General features: G+C 35.3%; 1 long non-coding RNA gene across 4 annotated transcripts in view; it reads left to right on the plus strand.

Annotated features, from left to right (window-relative positions):
* The first annotated feature begins 6,441 nt into the window (after window positions 1-6,441).
* Window positions 6,442-20,784, plus strand: part of LOC148792244 (uncharacterized) — a 101,004-nt gene continuing 86,661 nt past the window's right edge. The window contains exons 1-2 of one of the 4 annotated variants that reach the window (XR_016085636.1): window positions 6,442-7,932; window positions 8,050-8,087. This is a non-coding gene — a long non-coding RNA (uncharacterized LOC148792244). Of the gene's footprint in view, window positions 8,088-20,784 lie in introns of all 4 variants that reach the window. The other 3 variants (XR_016085634.1, XR_016085633.1, XR_016085635.1) reach the window with 3 other exon arrangements.

A 20,784-nucleotide genomic window follows, 5' to 3' on the forward strand; every position in this document is an offset into this window, starting at 1 on the left:
GGGGGGGCGGACCCCACCATAAGTCCATAACTAGATCTTGGGACCTATGCTCACGGACAGTTGGACTGGTCCGAGTCAACGCTCGCTCGTGTTATACACTTTTCTGTTATGTTGTTGTCAGCCTTTAATGGGCCTAATTGGGCTTGACAATAGAATAGTTGTCATATCTGATTAACATTCTTTGGTGAAGTCTGATTAACATTCTTTGGTATCTCTCTTTTTCTCTTTCAAAAAAAAGATTAACATTCTTTGGTGAAGACTGAATTAATCACCTAGATTTTTTTTTTTTTTTTTTTTTTTGGGGGGAGGGGGGGGGGGGGGAGGGGGGGTGTAAATAAGAGAAAGTGAGCCTAGAACAGAGTTAGAGACATACCAAGGGGCCCATCTAAGTCACGGCTAGCAACAAACTCTAGCCACCTAAGGATATAAGGTAAAAATAAGGCCGACTCTACTGAACCTCTTTTGCGCTAACAAGTGTGCTAACCCAACATTAGTCCTATTTACAAACAGAAAGAAATATCCATTGGTTTAGTCATAAATAAAATATTGTTGGGGTTATGTCTTTGATTGTCTAATTAAGTTGTAATCTAAGTTGGTGTGATTTTTCTTTAGGTTAAGGTGGATTTTATTCTTTTTAGAGAGAAAAAAAAATTAGAGGTTGAGAGAATGAAGAGTGCTCTTGGTGTAGAGTATGTTCTTTTTTCTTGTTTTGTTTTTCGAGTTGAGAGAAGGGAAAATGGATGTATAAGGGTTAAAAACCACAAAGTATTCTGTACAATTTTTCTTCCTTTACTTTTAAAGTGAAAAACAGCTTTCGTTTCTCCTATGGATGTAGGTAGTAAGGCCAAACCACATAAGTTCTTTATGTTCTTAATGGTGCTTATTTTGTTTGTCTTCGCTTGGATTTCATTTATTCTATTGCTATTGCATTTTCTTTATTGTTATTTTGCTTCAAATACTTCGTAGTTTTATCCTATAGGTGGCTGTTGTGAACCTAACAAAGTGATGTCAAAGCTTACAAGTTAATGTTTACAAGATGTTCATAAAATTGCTTAAAAGATAATGGCAACAAAAAGTGTAATTATCTCGATTCCAAATTGAGATATTTGATGTCAAAGGTAACTTTACCGTATGGTAGAAAAAAGTAAAGAATGTCCTAGTTTAATAAGGATTTGTTAAGAGTGTTGAAAGGAAATGATGGGAAACCAAAAGGCATGAAGGATGTTTACATAAACCTCCTCAAACTTATCCTACCAATCAATGTTACAGATTGCTCTATCAAGCTTTGCTATAATATTTTTCTCCCCATCTCTATTATTGGGCCAAATAAACAAGGGTCGTTGGCTAATTAACTCAAACCAATCCACACTCATCCATCAGTTCCCTATTTCTTTGCAAGTACTTAGAGTTATATGACTTTTCTCCCTCTTTTTTCCCATTGTTGGAAAACTAGGTTGAAATCTCCCATACAAATCCAAGGCTCCTTCAACAAACTTTCAAAAGCTTTTCTATTTCTATAAAAACATTATTTGGTTTACCATATATAAATGAACAATACTAATTTCCTTTGTCCACATCACCTACTCATGCATAAATGACATGAGGGTTAACATAAAGAACTTTTAGATCAACATATAACTCAGATAACTCCCAATCAATCACCCTAGGTTGGGTAAGAACAAAATTTAAGTTGAATAATCTTTTTAATTGTAGTTGACCTGGCCGATTAGATCATTGATGATGCCCAATTATAAAACGATTCAAATCAACCTCCAACCCACCATTTTATAAATAAACAATTGTCATGGCCAACAACCTGTTACCCTTGGTAGTTGAATTATTGACTAGTCTAATTTGTTTAGTAGATTACTAGGTTATTGCATTAAACAAAATGAAATGGTGAAATAGGGTTCATTATCCAACCTTATAAGATGGAATGGTTCAAGGTTGAGTAAGTTTTAAAACATTTGAGTGCTATAGTAGGATTAGAAAAGATCCTAGAAGATAAATCGATGAGTCTTCTTACAATCAAAGAAAGTGTTCATTAGGTTATGTTTGGTTGTAGTGCAAATAAATTTGCACCAATACAAATGCATGGGAGTGCAAATGTAAAAAAATGCAATTTCTTGTTTAATTTTATTTTAGATTTTACTTTATTTTGCTTCATGTTTTAATTTATTTCATTTGTAATTCAATCAAACGAAATAAGCTAAAATTTGAAAAAAAAAGGTCATAATTTATACTCAAATCATTTGCACTGCCATAATTTTGCATTAGTGCAAACTTATTTGTATTGCAACCAAAAACAACCTTAAATAATAAGAGCATCACAATTAGTTTGAGGTCCACTAACAAAACAAATATGGTGGATTACTAACCCATACATTCATTGTTTTGTCATCATCTAAACCTTATCACAACCATACAAAATCAACCACACTACAGGAATCCTATTTTGTTAGTCCATCTATATATAATAGAAAGAGGAAAGAAGGGTGGCGAGGGTCCTCTCACCACAAAACTCACATGTAGCTCTTCTTCTTCTACTTTCTCACACATGTATTTGTTTTTGTATTGAATCATTAAAAACCTTATGGGTCTTTATTGTCTTTCATAAAATCCATATTTACACGCCCTCTCTCTCTCTCACACACACACCTCCACATAAATCTCCCCTCCCCATTCCTTATTTTCCTCTTAAATGTCTTTTCAATCCCTTTTGGCTCTCTCTAATAAAGTAGGGTGTAAATCAAATGGACTCGGTTAGATTAAGGGTCAACCTAAATATGAACCTTAGCTTGGGCCCAAATTTGCCCACTAGTTCGTGGGGTGAACCAATCTAAACAAATCATTGTTCTTTTCCTTGGGTAATCAAGTTTTTCCCTCTATTTTACTCCTTTCCTTGGGTTTAAGTTTTCCCTTTGTTTCTATTAACTTATTTTAATGTAAATCTGTTTAGTGGATTTTTCTTAATTTAATAATAAAATGTAGTAAGAAATAATTCAATGCGAGTTTTTGGTTATCTTCATCAATGGGAGGTAGCCCATTGCCCCAACCCATGTTTTTGCTACAACTAACTAGATAAGGTATCAATTGAGCCATCATCACTTGGCTTATGTGTTTCTCATAATATATAAGCCATATAAAGAGGAAAGTTTAGAGTTCAATAACCAATAAATACAAAATTACTATTCTATACGTAAAAATGTAGAATACAGCATCTCGTGCATCGCACGGGTCATTGCTAGTTTTATTTATTGCCATATCCCTTGTTAAATTATGAGTGTTTAATTTATTTCTTACTATTTCAACCCATGTCCTTTTTGGTCTACCCTTAGTCCTTCTAGCCCCTTCAACTATTTCTTACATCTTTTTTATGTTATTTTCCTTCTTTGTCTAGCCTTGGTATTTGGAGTTTTGGGGGTGTTGTGGTTGTGGTTATGGTAATCGTTCTCTAAGAATTTTGAAAAGTATCACATGAAGATAAGTTTATTCCTCAAGCTCTTAGTATTCTTGATTTGTGCATGCTTAATTTGAAATAGATTTGTTTCTAATAGGGCAAGATTTTTAGAAAATGTAACAATGGCGGTCAAGCATACAAACCGTTAATCAAGACTTAGTGTTTAAGCTATTCTCTGTCCTAGTGACATGTGTACCATACTTGGCACGATTTTTGTTTCCTATAAATTAGTTGCTTTATGCTTTTTATTCTTTATGCATTTATACTATTTTTCTTGCTCTCTATTGCCTCTGTTACTTCTATTTTTGTTGTGCCTCTATATTCTTTTGAATTCTTCTATGCATTTCCCTTGCCCTTTCAACAATGGTGTCCGAAAAAACTATTGTTGTTGATGTTGTCAATGATTTTTCCAATAAGATTGATAGTTCGAGTGCTAGGATTGTGGTCATGGACATGGACTCTATGGATTTTTGTGATGATTCTCTCATGGCGAATCCTCCGCATGAGGATTCCTCTTTACTACTATTGGGAGAGAAAGCTATTAAAAGGCACTTTCAAGACTTCATTCAACCTGATAAGGTGGGATATTTTCAAGAGCTAACATCTCCCTGGTAAGCTGAAGCACAACATTTGAAGATGTATGAAGACCGCACAAACATATTCATGAATTGGTGTTCATGCATGTTAGCTCATCCTCTTTACACCTATCTATATGCAGTAGTCAGTGGTAGTTGGTTGCTCACATTGTTTCTTTGTTTAGTAATCGTTTTTTGGAATTCATCCATGTACTCTACTCTAGATGGTGGCATACAACTCATACTTTGTTACCACATGGGGAGAGTTTATTGTAACTCTAGAGGATGTTGTGGTGCTGGTGGATTTCCCTTTCTCTAGTGTTTTTCATATCATAGATATCACTCGTAAAGAGTTTTGGGAGGGTCTAAGTAAAGAGATTTTTGAGTGATTGATGGATTTTGATGCCCAAATGCAACAAGGTTTGCTTCCTATTCAGCACAGTAACTATTCCTTGAAAGCATGGTCTAAGTTTTGGTATCTGAGGTTGAAAGCAACTAGAAAAGGTATAGATTCTACAGCCCTTGTTACTTCCATTACTTGCCTCTTGTTGAGGATTTTGTTTCAAGGTGGTCCTAATAGACTACATGTGGTATGCTTGCATGTTGGCGACGAGGGAGAGATGCTTTAACCCCCATGTTTTTGGGTCATTTGTATAGTACGCTTGATTTCATTTTATTCTCCTTCTAGGAGTCATATAATTGTTAGCTATGTACATAGTATTTTTCTTTTTATATTTGTTTGTGAGAGATTTCCTGGGGTGGGCATTAGGTCAAGAAAGTTGAGTTCTTCAAATGTAACTGGTTTTTAAGGGGGGAAAGGTAGAGGAAAGGAATTATATAGCTTCCATGGTAAGCGATGGGTTAGTTGTAGTGCTAATATATCATGCAAAAAATTGTTGGAGCTTATTAACAAGCATAGTACATTTGGTACTCATCTTTACATTTGCGTAGTGGAGACAAGTTCCTGCATTTTGGTTCATGATTTTTTGGGGAGAGCGATTATGTGGTTTGTCTTGGGAGGGATATGGTGTTGTTTAAAATGTTGTGTTACCATCCTTCTATGTTGTAATTCATTAATTCCTCCTACAAGGCCATGGGTACTCATTACAAACCTGATTGCATGATGTCCCAACTTGGTTTTGACCAAGTAACCCCCTTTGGCATAAATAGTGTGAAGATCCCATCATTATCCATTGATAGCATTTTTCAGCTGGTTGGAAAAGTTTCCTTTGGTTGTTCACTCCCATGTACCATTGTTATCGTCATTTGGGTGTGATTAGGGGTGTAAACGGATCGAATTCGAATAGAATCTGGCAATATATGAATTCGAATCCATTTAGAAAATCTGATATCCAAATTTGATTCGGTATTAGACAAATATTGAAAATTAATATTCAAATTCAAACTTGATTAAATATTCGATTTGGTTCGGATTTGACCAATTAATTATTTTAGGTAACTAATAAATACATAGAATAAATATTTTATTTATTTAAATTATATAAATTATTTATATAATTTAATTATTATATATAAATTGTATAAAACATTTAAATATTTTATTTATTATATATAATAATTAAATAATTGGTCAAATTCGAATATTTATCGAATCGAATTAGGTCATATACAAATTTGAATCCGATTAGCTATGTGATATGAATAGGATATCTGAATTCAACCAATTAAATATTTGAATTATTAGAATTAGATTCGATTATGTTGAATCTAGAATTCAAAATCAAATTTTCGAATACCGTTGACACCTTTGTAGAAAAGCATGAAAAAAGTATTGGTGCTAAACTGCTATATGAAGTTTCTCCCTCCAAAAAAGTGACATGGCACAAGGCACCTACTACTATTGTGGAGGTGGAAGTAGAATTGATAAACGAGGGTGATGTGATTGAAGTAGAGTATGAGGTGTCATGATCTTACGAGTATAGGAGATTGTTGTTAGGTTTGAGTTTGTAGAATCTGTTTCATCAAAGAAAAACCATGGGAGGAAGGGTCAAAGGATAAGGGAAAGAATATGATGGTGGACACTCATGTCCCTAAGGTGATGCCTCAAACAGTTAGAAGACCCATGGAAGAGGTTAAAGGAAGGGCAAGACCCATTGGAGATTTTTTTTTTGTGTGTTAAAAGGTATATAATTGCTTGTGCTTATGTATTGCTTCCTTATAAGATATCTATCATGCAATAGACTCATTTTCAAATTCAAATTTGTTCCACTCCTAATCATTCTATTTGATTCCTAAATAAACTTCTTATAATTATTCATCTCTCTTAATAACTCTTATATTTAAAGGTATGAGGAATGGAGTACCCCTGAGTATGCAATCGGAGTTGTAATTATACTTGTAATAATTTTAAAAATAAATAAAAAAAGAGAGAAGAAGATGAAAGAGAGAGTTTAGAAGATGAAGAAGAAAAAAGGAGAAGAGAAGGGAAGAAAGAAGAGAGCTTAATGAACCTCTCTTTAGTTCCCTAATGACTTTTATTAATTTGATTGTAAAATTCAATACAATTACAACAGTGCCCTCAATAGGGTAGCTAATTAATAGAGTTAAAAGAAAGAAAAGTTGGCCAAATAAACTATGACCCACTATCTAAAATATAAAACACTAACCACACCAATAAATAATTGAAGACTAAGGCCCATTTGGCTCGATGTCTCTATAAAAGTTTTAAAATTTTGTAACATATAGGCTTAATATCTTATATATATTGTTCTAATGAGGGTTTGATACATGGAATGCATGGAAAACATATGTTGCTCAAATTCTTCCGTATTGAGATAATATGGGTCTTTATGGAGTCATTTTATGTCTATATCCCAATATGGACCAGTACTCCAAGTGTATTGATTAATACATTATGATTTTAATTTTATAACCCCTCTACATTCTCTCAATAATTACCCCTCTAATGATTTTGGATTTAGTACTCATAAAAATTGTCCTCACAACACTTGCAATTGTGCAATAGGAACATCACCTTGTGAATGAACACATACAAGTACAGAGATGTCCAAATGCATGACTAAAAGTGTTGTGAGGATGGTGTAAAGACGAAATCTAGTCTCCTCTCTAATAACTCTTATATTTAAGCACACTTTTAAATTTAAATTTATCTTACTCTTAATCTTTCTATTGATTCCTAAATAACCATATAATTACTCCCTCTCTCTATCTTAATGACTCTCATGTTTAAGTAGGGGTGTAAACAATATCCAAAAATCCGAGTTTGAATTTGAGATCCGACCTATTCCAATCAAATTCGGATTATCCATATATTATTAACGATCGAATTCGAACAACACTTCTTTACCGATAAACTTATCAAATCGAATTCGAATAGAAGTCGATTCGATTCGATTATATTATAAAATATAAATTATATATATATATATATACATCAATGTTGAGAATCACTCTGATTTTGGATGAAAAATCTCATATGATAGGTCGATTATACAAATCCCAAAATTTTCACTTCTAAGGATTGGTAATTCCTTATTTTGTGTTTATTGCTACATCCTCTTGAGAATAACGAAGATGAGTGCCCATGTTTCATGTGCGAACATGGGCACTTTCGTAATTTTGCACAATACATATCATCAACAAATCCCTAATCTCATTTGTTGTTTTCCCCCACCCCTAGCGTTCCTCTTCTTCAACGACTCTTTACAACTCTGCTCTTTGCAACTCCGGTTACCTCAAGAATTACTTCCATCTTTTATTTTTTTCCCACTTTCGATCAATGCTACCCCCAAAATCTCACCCTATTGATTCATTTTTTCCCTATTTCTATTTTTTCATGCCACTCTTGTTATTTATAGGAGAGACTGTAGATCTTTGCAGCTCTCCAACGATTGTCTACAACCCAGAAGATCTCAGGTCCACCTTTATTATTTTTTTCTAGTTCAATTAAAACAAGCCCAAGAATCTCATAATTTTGTTCTAAAAATACTTTCAAGAAAAAGCTTCTATCGTATTCTCTGCCTCTGTTCCCAGATAAGTTCATTGCTTGGAATGCAACTCACAAAATCGAGGTATCACAATTTTTTTACCATACCTCAGCTATAAATGTTCCCTAATTCTCTCCATCTAGTAAGGACATGCTTATGTCATTTGTTCTTGTTAGGACCATACTTAAATGGTGAGATCTTTCAGCATACATATCTGTGTACATAGACAAACTCTTGATACCAATTCAATGAAGATTTGCAACCCATGTATCTCTTAAATGGTTTATTGTAGTAGTTGCACAGTTGATTGCCAAGACAATTGTATCCTATACTCTCAAATGATTTTTTGTTTGCAAAAATAACTCAGAAAAAGTACTATCCGTGCATTTTACAAGAAATAACTTAGGAGTTATGATCTTCTAATGTCTTCTCCCTCTAGATATAGAAGGATACAATCTAGTAAAACCAAAGAAGGGGGGGGGGGGGGAGAAGTGATTTATTGACCTAAAAATCACCATAATTGGACCATATAAGGTCTTCACTATATCTTCTGCCTTTTACATGCTTTAGTCATTAGTGTAGAAAACAACAGGAACAATAGGACTGAACTCTACTAAGTAATAAAGAAGACCTAGAAATTTTCGTATGATAGGGTTTTAAGATACCACCCCTTCCTCTAAATCTTAAGTTCCTAATTAATTTCACTCTTTAGTCTAAAAAATGTTTTTATATTTATTTAAATTTTACAATTTAAAAACAAAAACAAAAGTTAAAGAATATTAAAGTTGAGTTTATAGTCCTTTATCTTCTAAACTCTATTCAAATCAGACTGAATCCATTGGGCCATAGAAAGTGGTGAAGCATTTAAATTTTATGAAAAGTGAGTGAAAGAGCAATGGCAAATGCCTTAATTGACTGAGAAGAAGGAAAAGTAACTTCTACAGGATGAGTTTAGGTGGATTTAGGGTGTAATAAGATACTCTTGAAGTCAATCTTCAACTCAATCACAGGTTGGAAGGACTAATCAATTTCTAAAAGAAGCAGTCATTGTTAAGGGATAATTTTCACCTAGAATCAACAACAAAGACAAAGGTATGTTTAAAGAGCCATTGTCTTCATTAGTCGAGAAGAGGTTGGTTGGGGGTTGAAGAGATTGAAGAAGCAAAAGAAGTGAAGAGGTACTATTGAAGAGTTTGATAGTGGGTACATGATTGTGGTTTGTAGAAGTAAAGTGGTGTTGGTATGATGTTGAGAGATGAAGACAAGGCTTGGCTTGGGATGGGGAAGGAGGGACATGGTAGAGATGAGAGTTGCTTCAACAATGTCAAAAGTCCTAAAGGCTTTTGATAAGTGTTTTAAACTGCAAAGGTGTGACACAAATCATTCCACTACTTGGATGCATGACATGTTGTTTATAACAAAAGAGGCATAATCCTCTTGAGCATGACGTCTGAGTGTTGTGTAGATGTTTTATATATTTTTGTTATGGTTTTATGTGGCTTGGTTCATATAGTGTGCTATGATTAGTTTCTTATGGTTTGGTTATAAGAAAGGTCAAAAGATTTTATTTGGTTTTAATAGGAAGATGGTTCTAGCATTTCAATTTAGAATATAATGGGTTATGGAGAAGATTATTAGTTGAAAAGTACGGTTGCAGTGCATTTAAGGCTTATCCTCACTTTTTGAGAGGCATAAGATGCTAGCTTGGTCTAAATTTGGCCTAATTTCTATTAAATCTTGCTACAAGGGGTTAGAGATGCTTGAGGCTTTCCTTTTTCCTAACAAAATCTAGAGGTCTGTTGCACCCTCAAAGATCAAGTTTTTTACTTGGTTGGTAGTTTGGGAATTGGGAGAGATGTCCTGCTAAATTGGTGTTAGTAAAAAAGGGGTTTAATCTACTAGATCTTCTTTGTTCCTTGTGTAGGAGTAAGGAGGAGTCTTCTAGCCACTTTTTCCCCCATTGCAATTTAACTCACAAGATTTAGACTTTCTTCTTCAAGGCCATTTCTCACCAAGGATGCATGTCAGACTTTGTTCATGTTTTGTTGTAGGGATGGAGAATAATTTTTCTTCTTCCATTTTGCTATTAACCTATTTTTTTAGGATACTTGAATATAGCTTGTCATTGTACATCAAAAGCAAAGGTGCAATCAATTCATAGCTAATGAGTTTGAACTACAACTAAGATGCTGGTGAATTTGTACTCTATATGGTCTTTTCCAACATGTTCACCAAGTGTTAACCATATAACTCGATGACAGCTTCTAGTAACAAATGACAAGAAAGAAAACATGACTGATTTCCTTGATAATAAATAGCAATTTTGTGGCTATTTTTTTTACTTCTTGACAGTTCCAAAAAAAGCTACAAAGAGTTGATATGGATAAAACAATTAATTAATCATTTATACTCCATAACCATAAACTTCTTGGCACAAAACCCAATACGATAAAAGTTTAAAAATGATCCACTCTACAAACTCCGATAATTGTTCTACCCCATGAATTTTCTAATACACATGCAGTACATCAACAACATAGGTTTTTGCACTAAGGATATTTCTTGCTATGCAAGGGTACATGAGTGACATTGTGTACCCTTGTGTAGGTCATAAAGTATCACTTATTGTGTCTCCATGTCTTTAGAAAGGAACGTTTCTTCTCTTCTCTTTCTTTAATTAATTATTGTAGTTAGTTGTTGGTAGAATGTCTGGTGTAGTAAGGTGTGAATAGTTTCTCTTAGGACAAATCAAATGTGAGATGTTGGTGTTGGTTTGATATTAAGTAGATAATTGCACATCTCAATGATCAAACTCATAGACAGGATTTATGTTTCATTTTTAACTTTGAGAATAATTTGTTTAACAATTTTTTTTGAATCTATACTGAATATTTTCTAATCAATATTTTACTAGAAACAGATGGCATCTTCTTAGAAGGGTAAGCAAGCGGCCACAACTAAGAGTAATGAGGCCAAGCATATAGCGATGGCAAGATGGTCAACTAGAGATGAAAAGGTTTTAATTGAATTGATGGCGGAGCAAATTAAGAAGGGTAGAACTACTACCATATTTAGTAAGGTTGGTTGGGCAGAGATCAAGAAAGAGTTTCTAAAAAGGATCCGAAATGACTACACAAACCTCCAATTCAAAAATAAGTTCAACAAGTTAAGGACAGTATGCAAGGATTCCAAAGCATTGTTGACCCAAATTGAATAATGTTATGATTACATAATGAGGACTTACAATAGAAGGGTAAGTTTAATTGTATACATAATGGTATCCATTCAAAGTTATTTATATACAAACTATGATTTTATGTAATGAAGGTTAATGTGATTGTGGATCACAGGATAATCCAAGAGCCAAGAATTTCCGATGTAATGGGTACTCACTATGCTAGAAGGCCCAAAATTAAGAGAAATATATGGAGATACCATTGCAACTGGTGATGTGGCATTTTCCAACTTTCAAGATGATGAAGTGGCAAATGTTGTTGTTAGTGAAGAGAGTTCATCTGATGGAATTGTTGGCCTTGATAATGTGCCACTAACACTTGCAGAGGTGTTGGATGCAAACATCCTTGGGTTAAGTGATGCTTTGAACAAAGACAAAGAAGAATTGGTTGTTGATTAAGAAAGTTGGTACTTCAAAGGACTATAAGCGAAAGAATTATGGTAATAAGCTGTTTGCAGAGGCTTATAAAGCAATTATAGAAAACTATAGAATGAGGTCTCCATCTATCACAACTGGTGCTACATTACCTTCTGAGCCCTTCTTAATCAATAAATGTGTAGAAATGGTGATTAGTACGAAGGGCATGAATAGTAGCATCCCTAATGCAAGATTGTAGATGGAAAGAGATGTTCATCAAACTACTTGATGAGTTAAGGGGATGGTTGTTAAATGATTGTGATGATGATGATGATGAAGAGGAATGAGAGGATTTATGAACGTTTTTTATTAGATTGTGCAAAGAGAACAACTACTTTATGAGTTAAGGGGATGGTTGTTAAATAATTGTGATGATGATGAGGAGGAGGAATGAGAGGATTTATGAACGTTTTTATTAGATTGTGTGAAGAGAACTTGTGTCCCTTAGACTAGTGTTGTGGTTTGAAACTTTGTATTTATGGTTTGATGTTTGGTGTCTAGTTATATATGATGTTGATTATGTTATGGATGTTATGTTATGATAATGATGTGATGTTTATCACTTGGTATGTTATAGTTTATATCCATATGTTTCATTCTCTAAGTTGATTGGTAACAAGTCAACATGAATCCACATAATGCTAATGATGGTGTTAATAGTGATGATAACTAGGATGGTTCTTAAAATGTCACATAAATATTACTTGAAATATATGGTAAAGGAACCAAAATGCACAAACACAGATTGGGGAGCAAGATATTTGCATGAGGTTCTTCAAGGAAACCATAAGAGGTGTCAACATGTTTTTGAATGGAGATGTGTTTAAAAATCAGTGTAGGACTCTTAGAGTGAGAGAATTAATTATTAAAAGATTCAAAGTTTGTGAGTGTGGAAGAACAGTTGGATATTTTTTTTAACTGTAGTGTGTCACAACTTCTCAAATAGAATGGTTACAAAATGTTGGCAACATTTTTGGGAGATGATCCATTGACACTTCACAACCAATTGTTGTGCTAGGGTGGGATATCATTTGCCCACCACCTACATAGGACACTCCTATGGAGATTGCCTCAAACCTTACCCATATTTCAAGGTACTTGTATTTCCATTATACCTATATTCCAAGGTATTTGTATTGTCATTAAGGTGCAACTAACTCTGGTGTTTATTTTTTTAAGGATTGTGTTGATGCCCTTGGTGACACTCATATCAGTGCTTTTGTTCCTATAAATAAGCAAATACCATATCATGGTAGCAAAATTGTAACCACTCAAAATATGATGTGTGCATGTAGTTTTTGACATGTGCTTCATGTTTGTTTATATTGGGTGGGAATAATCTGCCAATGATTCTATGGTATTCTCTGAGGCATTAAACAAGTCAAGGTTGGCTTTTCGCGCCCACCTCCAGGTAAGTTCCATACAATTTCATATGTTACAATGTGTGTTAAATTTGTAAGTGTTGATGTTGTTTAATATTAGAATACAAGTAAATACTAGTTGGTAAATTCTGGATATGCTAGGTTTTTAGGATTCTTACCACTTTTTCGCGGTGAATGATACCATTTATCTAGTTTCAGGCGAATAAAGTAACCAAGGGATGAACGAGAGAAATTTAATCAAGTACATTCCTCCCTTCATAATGTTATTAAATGATGTTTTGGAATTTTGAAGGCAAGGTTTCCGATTCTAAAATAGATGCCATCATTCTCAATTAATACACAACACTAAATTGTGATTGCAAGTTGTAATATACACAACTTTATAAGAAGGGAAATCATGAATGACAAATCACTTTAACAATTTGTTTGATACATTTGGGAATAAAAATGTTAAAATAGATGATGATAGTAATGAGGATAATAATGATGGTGGAGGCAATGAACCAAATGATAAGTTAGAAGATACGATGATAGTTAGACGTAACATTACTAAGCAGTTAGTTCTAGATTATGGGTATTAACAAATATGACATATACACATCTTTTTTTTTTTTTTTGTGGAACATATGTACATATTCATGTATAGATATATTCTTTTGAAGACATGTAAATAAAAATACAAGGAGGAGAGGAAGAATGTTGTTACTGAAGGCTAAGACTAAAAAAACTATGGTCATTGGTTTTACAAATGCCCATCTGGAGTGGTATGTTATGCTTACGTTTAACCAATAGTATTCATTAATAAGATATGTATTGGTTATACCATATTTCACATGTTGGCACAAAGAAATGATTTCATCTAGGTTGACCAATATATGCCCAAAGAAGAAGTTGTCATATATGATGAAGTGCAATAATACCAGACTTCAAGGAGGGATTAGATTTTTGCAATCATTGTGTGTGATTGTTGCATGATCACAGCTTGTTGGGCATTTTTATTAATCATATGTATCATTATAATTTTAAAATGAAATGTGTGTATACGTGAACCTATCTCTTTTTTTTTTTAATATGTATTTGACAATGATTTAAATGTAATACAATGTAGTGTAACTCCATTTGAACTTATATTTATTAAAATTGAGTCGTAGCTCGCTACAACGCGAGCTCGAGGTCCCCCGAGCTACTGAAAGGGAATACTCCAAGACTATCCCAACTCGCGAGCTAGGATAACCAACTCGCTCCAACACTCAGGCAGAAAGACTGGCCCAAAGACAATCTCGATGGGGGTCACCCCGAAGTACCCCTGGGAGCTCACAACAAGATAGCTCGCTGCGCGACAGGGTAGCTCGCTGCGCGACAAGGTAACTCGCGACTAAGCAACGCGATGCTCTCAGGAAGCTTCTATCTAACAAGAGTGTACCCGTCAGACTGCGCCACGTCTCTTGACTGACGACGCAGTCCCTGCCCATTCGACAGACTGTACCCACGTCTCTCGATAGATGGTGGTGTGCTTGTCCTCCAGGGACGTGTCACCCATCCAATTGGGTAGTACCCTGCAACGGTCACCTGCGCAGCCCTGGCAGGTAACGGCTGCGACAGAAGCCCAGTGGTGGTTACGCCCGATTTGACAAGAACTCCCCTATAAAAGCCCCTTAGTCGAAGGGGAGAGTGATCTCTGATCGAATCTGATTTTGAGTCATCTTACTTGCTCTCGAGCTAATCTTGAGACTACATGTGGTACACTCTTAGCCTCTTTACACTCTTTTCCCCAGCATTCTAACTTAAACTTCGGAGTATTCCCACCAGGCAAATCCCTCGGGAATCCTTCACCTTCTTCTTCTCAGGTGCCGTCCGTTGCCAGCTAGGAGCCAGTCAGCAGCCAACTAGGAGTGCTTGGATCATGCCGCATCAATGGTTGTTGCTGATTTGCTGAACCTTGACGGTTCCTGGAATGTGGCTAAGGTTAGAGTGTTTTGACCCCCCTTGGGCTGATCTTGTTGTTAGTACCCCTACTGTTTTAGTATTGTCTTAAAGTAAGTATCCGTTAATGTTTCATTAAAACTCGCAAACACGTAACGTATAATTTTTTAAAACTCAAATTTACCCTTACCATCTTCCTTTCAGCACTGACAAACTAAGCTAGGATAACGAATAGTGGGGATAACCCCCTCTACCGCCAGCCCCTCTCTCACTCACTTGCCAGCTGCGTCATTAGTTGAGTTGCACTTTCTCTTCACAGAAGATGAAGACAAAGGAGGACATCCGACTGAGGAAACGTGCGAGAGATGGGTAATTTGAAAAGCCAGTGATGACGGGGGATGCTTGCTGTCAGTATCGCCCGTCATAGATGTTGTTGGGGAGGAAACTAATCTCCAATAGAGCCTTCTCCTCCTCAAGCGAAGGCTCCCCCTCATTAGGCGGTGGGGCTCCCTCTTTCTGCTCCTCAATAGTAGGGCTTCTGTACAACTTCACCGACCAAGAAAGTGGTTTCTCTGAACTTAGTCAAAGTTAGTTACCTCTATCCATCGAAGTAGGGTAAGTTTGTCTATTTGCTAAATCAAAGAGATCGATGCCTAAAAATTTGGAGATTTGTTTCAAATAGAGTTACTACCTCACCACCCTCCCTAACCTTTGGAGGTGAAACAAAGGTTGTCAGAGACACCAAACCAGTTGACCTTGCAAAAAGTTAGCAATTCCTTCTTCTCTTGCACTTTTTATGCTTCTTTTTGGAACTAGGGGAAAAAAGCGTCGATTGGCTTTGGTACTTTTTATTGCCTGTTATTGCGAGAAGAGAACAAGAGGGAGAGGGAAGAGGGGGAGTTCAATGAAGTGGTATTTCATAGCAGCAACGATGTGCTTACAGGCTAAAACAAGAAAGAAGAGATCGATGTGGGAAGAAGAAGAAGAAGAAGAGAGGAAAAACCATCAACTGTCCTTGCTCTTAGATTGAAGGAAAGAAGAGAGAGAGACTGCTGCATTGCTAGAAGCCGCAACAACAACTATGTGCTCTCAGACTAAAACAAGGGAGGTGAGATTAATGGGGTGAAGAAGAAGAAAAGCAGGAAGAGGAGAGAGAGAGAGGGGGGGTAGAGTTAGTCAATTTCCTAAACCTTAGGGGTAGTTTAAGAAATTTGTCCTTTCTTTTATTTGGCTCCCTTTTAGGAATGGGTGCCTCTCCATTAAAGACGTTTTTTTTTTTTTTTTTTTTTGTTTATGGAAGAATCATGCTGTTTTTTTATCTGCTAATATTAAAGGTTTGATAATAGAATTTGGGAGTTAAAGGTTTTGTCGAGATTTAAACTTTCCTTTAGAGACTAATTCAAGGATTTGTGTTAGTATCTTCATTGTTAGCAAGTGGGGGTTTTAGAGTGCATTGGTCTTGTGTTTTTTGTGGGCAACAAGATGACGATCCGATTCAATTATTTTTTGCCTCTCCTGTAGCTTGAGATATTTGGTTTGTTACTCCTTTTGGGCTTGCTAGATCTTTTTCCTCTACTTCTAAGGTGGATTTAACTCTAGCTCTATTGAATTCTCTTAGCTCAATTGAAGATAGAAATCTATTATTAATTTTCATGGTTGTTATCAATTATTGTATTTGGCTTCTTAGAAGTGCTATAATTTTTAGGGGTGATTTAGTAGATATTCATAAACTGGTTATTAAAATTCACACATCAGTTTTGGATTGCCTATATTTTTGGACTTTAATTTGAATGTTATTTCTCCTAGTAATCAAAGCAGATTTTGCTTTGCTTCCTCTTCTTTGAGTCAAAATGATGTAATATCCTTTTGTGATGGGGCTGTGCTTAATGATGATTTAGGGTCATATGGAATCATTGCTTTTTGTGAAAATATGGTAATTATAGATGCACAAAACAGTCCATATTGAAAATAGAAAGGAGAGAAAGAGAAGAGAAGAGAAGAGATGAGAGGATAGGATAAGAGAGAAGAGAGGAGAATGGATAGAAATTGTCGATCTGATTAGAAAGAGATTAGAATGTCTTAATCCTTTCTAAGTAGACAACCCAATTAAATAAAATAGAGAATTACAAATATACACTTGTTTATGAAAAATAATGGATTGTAGCGTGCTTAATTCAGGATGGAATTACTAAACTACCCTACTGCCCAAATACACTCAAAATAATGTTCTTTAATGCTCTCTTTTAATAGTTCCCTCAAGTTGATGTATATATATCATATATACCTAGCTTGTTAGTAATGAAATCAATACGAGGACAATGTAGGGCTTTTGTTCATAAATCAGATAACCAATCTCCTTTCTTCAAAAATGGTGATACCACCACTTCAGATCTTCTCTCTAACAAAGTGGCAATCTACTTCAATATGTTTTGTTCTCTCATGAAAAAGTAGATTTGGTGCAAATATAAATGGCGACCTGATTATCACAATGTAAGTGCATAGGAGTCTTCGCCAAAATCCCATTTTTTTAAAGAAGACTCTAAAGCCACACTAATTCTCCTTTTGCATGACTCATGGCTCTACACTTAGCTTCTACACTTAACTTAGCCACATCATCCTATTTCTTGCTCTTCTAGGAAATAAGATTGCCACCTAAAAACATATAATACCTTGTTGTTGACCTCTTATCTTTTGGTAATCTAACCTAGTCAACCTGTATAAACCCAAACATGGTCAAATGACCAAAATCTCTATAGATAATCCCCATACTAGATAATCCCTTAAGATACTTTAGGATTCTATATACAACCTCAAGATGCGGGGCACGTGGAGAGATCATAAACTGGTATACAATCCCATTACAAAACAAATATTTGGATGGGTGATAGTTAAATAATTCAACTTCCCTAAAAGTCTCTGAGCATTGGAAAATGGCTCACTTAGGCTGATATAGACGACTAACCAGTTTGGGTATTACTAACCAGTTTGAGAGGACCTTTGAGAATTACTTTCAAAAATGCTTTTGTGCAATAGTGACTCCAAAGCCCAAGGTACCGGCTAACCAGTTTGGATAAGACTCGGATGGGAGAGGGAAGGGGTTAGGCACCCCTTTCCCGAATCCAAAAATCCAAAAAAAAAAAAACAAATAAAAAAGGGTCTCTCTTCACTCTTTCTTTCACACATCTCTCTCTCTCTTTTCCTTCTCCTTCTTATTCTTCCTCCTTTAGTTCTGTTCATTGTCTTCCTGACAACGAATAGAGAACTCCCACCGGTGTTTATCTCTTCACCATTCTTCACCTATCATTGGCGTGCATCTCATCTATCATTGGCGTGCATCTCACCATTCTTCACCTATCATTTTTCCTCTACGACGATTGGGTCATCGTTGTTTTCTTATTTACCTTTTGAATCCAATTTTATGAGATGATGAATGTTGTCGATCGTGTGCCCATGCCTTTAATCACATTGTAGTCTCTTTGAAGATTAGGCTCTGGTTTGGTTTGATGAAAGACAGTCAATACTCGAATTTCAGTATATATCTTGAATCATTAATTGTTGTATGGTTGGAGTTCCTATTAGATAGCTATTCGATTTGTTCTGATTTCGATAGTTATATATATGTTTGCATCAAGGATCTACTTGTAGCCATTAAATAGGAAATAAGTAGATAAATACACATTAGTTAAAAATTGATTAAAAAAAATTCAAAAGAAAAAGGGAAGGGATAAGATAAGGAAGACAATAGATCAAGATGAGCCTTATCTGTTTTTAGATCAGATTACAAAGGAAAGGGGAGGAGATTCAGGGTAATTTGGTATCTCAACATATTACAGGAATGAAGGGCGGTGTCGGTTACTGAGAGCAAAAAAAAATTTAAATAAAAAATAAATAACAATAAACAATTAGGTGAAAGAAAAGGAAGAAAAATAAAAAATAATGAAAGCCAACAATAATGTGTTTAATTTGAAAATCAATATCCAGTTCAACAGACAAGGATACAATTGCAATATGGAGAGGTTTAGAAAAAAAGAATAGGTTGATCAGTAATTGGGGAAACAAATACACTAAATAAGAAAAGTTACGAAAAATAATAATAATAATAATAATAATAATAATAAAAGTAAAGCAATAGATTTTCCTTTTTATGTCTTGTTCTGGTTTCTTGTTCTTATTATTATAATTGTTTGTTTGTGCTTGTTGAAATCCCAGGTGGGCCCCACCTAGTGGACCTGGTAGAGGAGTGCCTAACCCCTTCCTCTCCCATCTGTCTTACCCAGACTAGTTAGTTGGTGCCTCAGGCCTGGGATCCACTATTAAACAAAAGCATTTTTGAAAGTCATTCTCGAAGGTCCCATCACCTCTATTTCCTCAACTGATGGGTGGCGACTCCATATCAGCCCAAGTGAGCCATTTTCCGATTCTCACACTACTCGAGTTCATCTACTTACTCTCCTTGATCTAAAACAAGTTTAGTTTTGGGATCCATGGGCAACAAATCAAGGTGGTTGCTTCATGTACACTTCTTTCATAAGGTCACCATACAAGAAAGTGTTCTTTAACATCTAATTGATATAAAGGCCAATGATTAATTGCAGCTAAAGAAATAACCAAACGGACAAAGGTGATCTTAGCAACTGGAGAAAAGGCTCAAATTCTACAACACAAGTCTAAGGTGACATTTGACAAGTCTTTCTACGCGGTCTTTTGGACTTCGATAAGCTTGAAAGACCGAAATTTGGTCCTTTCTGTTTGGTAACCAAAAGCTGGAAAGATGAAAAAACGTGTGTGCAAAAAGACCAAAAACATTGAATTTCGAGAAGCATCAAATGAATATTTTGGTCTTTCTATGTGATAGATAGCCTCTAAACTCATTTTTAAAAGTCCAATAGACTGAGCCTTTTACCGAACGATTTTTGTCTTTAAAGACAAGACCCCAAAAGCTCAATATGTCTTTTGGCCCACTAGGCTACTAGAAGAGCTTTCTAAAATGACTTTTCAAACAACAACTAAGTAAACCCTTTAGCAACTAAGTGAGCTTTAAGTCTATCCACTGTACCATCAAGGTTAAATTTCACAACATACACCCATCTACATCCTACAAGTTGCTTACCAGAAGGGAGAGGAACTAAATCCCATGTATCATTTTGATGAAGTGCCCACATTTCTTCTTCCATAACCATCACACCCAAGGTCAATCAGGGCCTCTTGTAGGGATTTAGGGATAGAAACTATAGAAAGGGAAGTAACAAAATCAAGGGTAGAGGGTGATAACTGTGATAATGATGGATATGGACAAAGTGATTAATATGATTGACAATATAGGAATGTGTACATTTGCGAAGGGCAATGGGGTAGATCAAGGTCTGAAGGTGTTAAACAACTGGAGTAATAGTAGTAGTAATAGAGGGGTTAGTAAGACTCGTAGATGGCAATGCAAATGATGTTGAAGATAAAACTAGTTGTGTGCGTAGATATACCTGTTAAATAGGTGGCCTAGGTAGAGTAGTGTTGGTGGGTTATGGAGAAAAAGTGCACAATGAGATTGGAAGAGGAAGAGAATCACTCAGAGGAGAAGGGAGTGGATCACTAAAGGAGAAATATGGAGTGAACTCATGAAAGGTAACATTAGTATTAACAAAATGATGACAAAGAGAAGGACTATAACATTTGTACCCTTTTTGGGTTTTTGAATATCCCAAGAAGACACACTTCACTGCATAGGGTTCAAGTTTGTTATGTTGTCAATCAAAAAGGCGAGTAAGCAAACACATCCAAAAATATGAGGTGGTAAAACAATCAAAACAACATTGGGAAATAAAAATAG

Source organism: Nelumbo nucifera, chromosome 4 (assembly GCF_055504915.1).
Source record: "Nelumbo nucifera cultivar China Antique chromosome 4, China Antique-T2T, whole genome shotgun sequence".
Taxonomy (NCBI): Eukaryota; Viridiplantae; Streptophyta; class Magnoliopsida; order Proteales; family Nelumbonaceae; genus Nelumbo; species Nelumbo nucifera.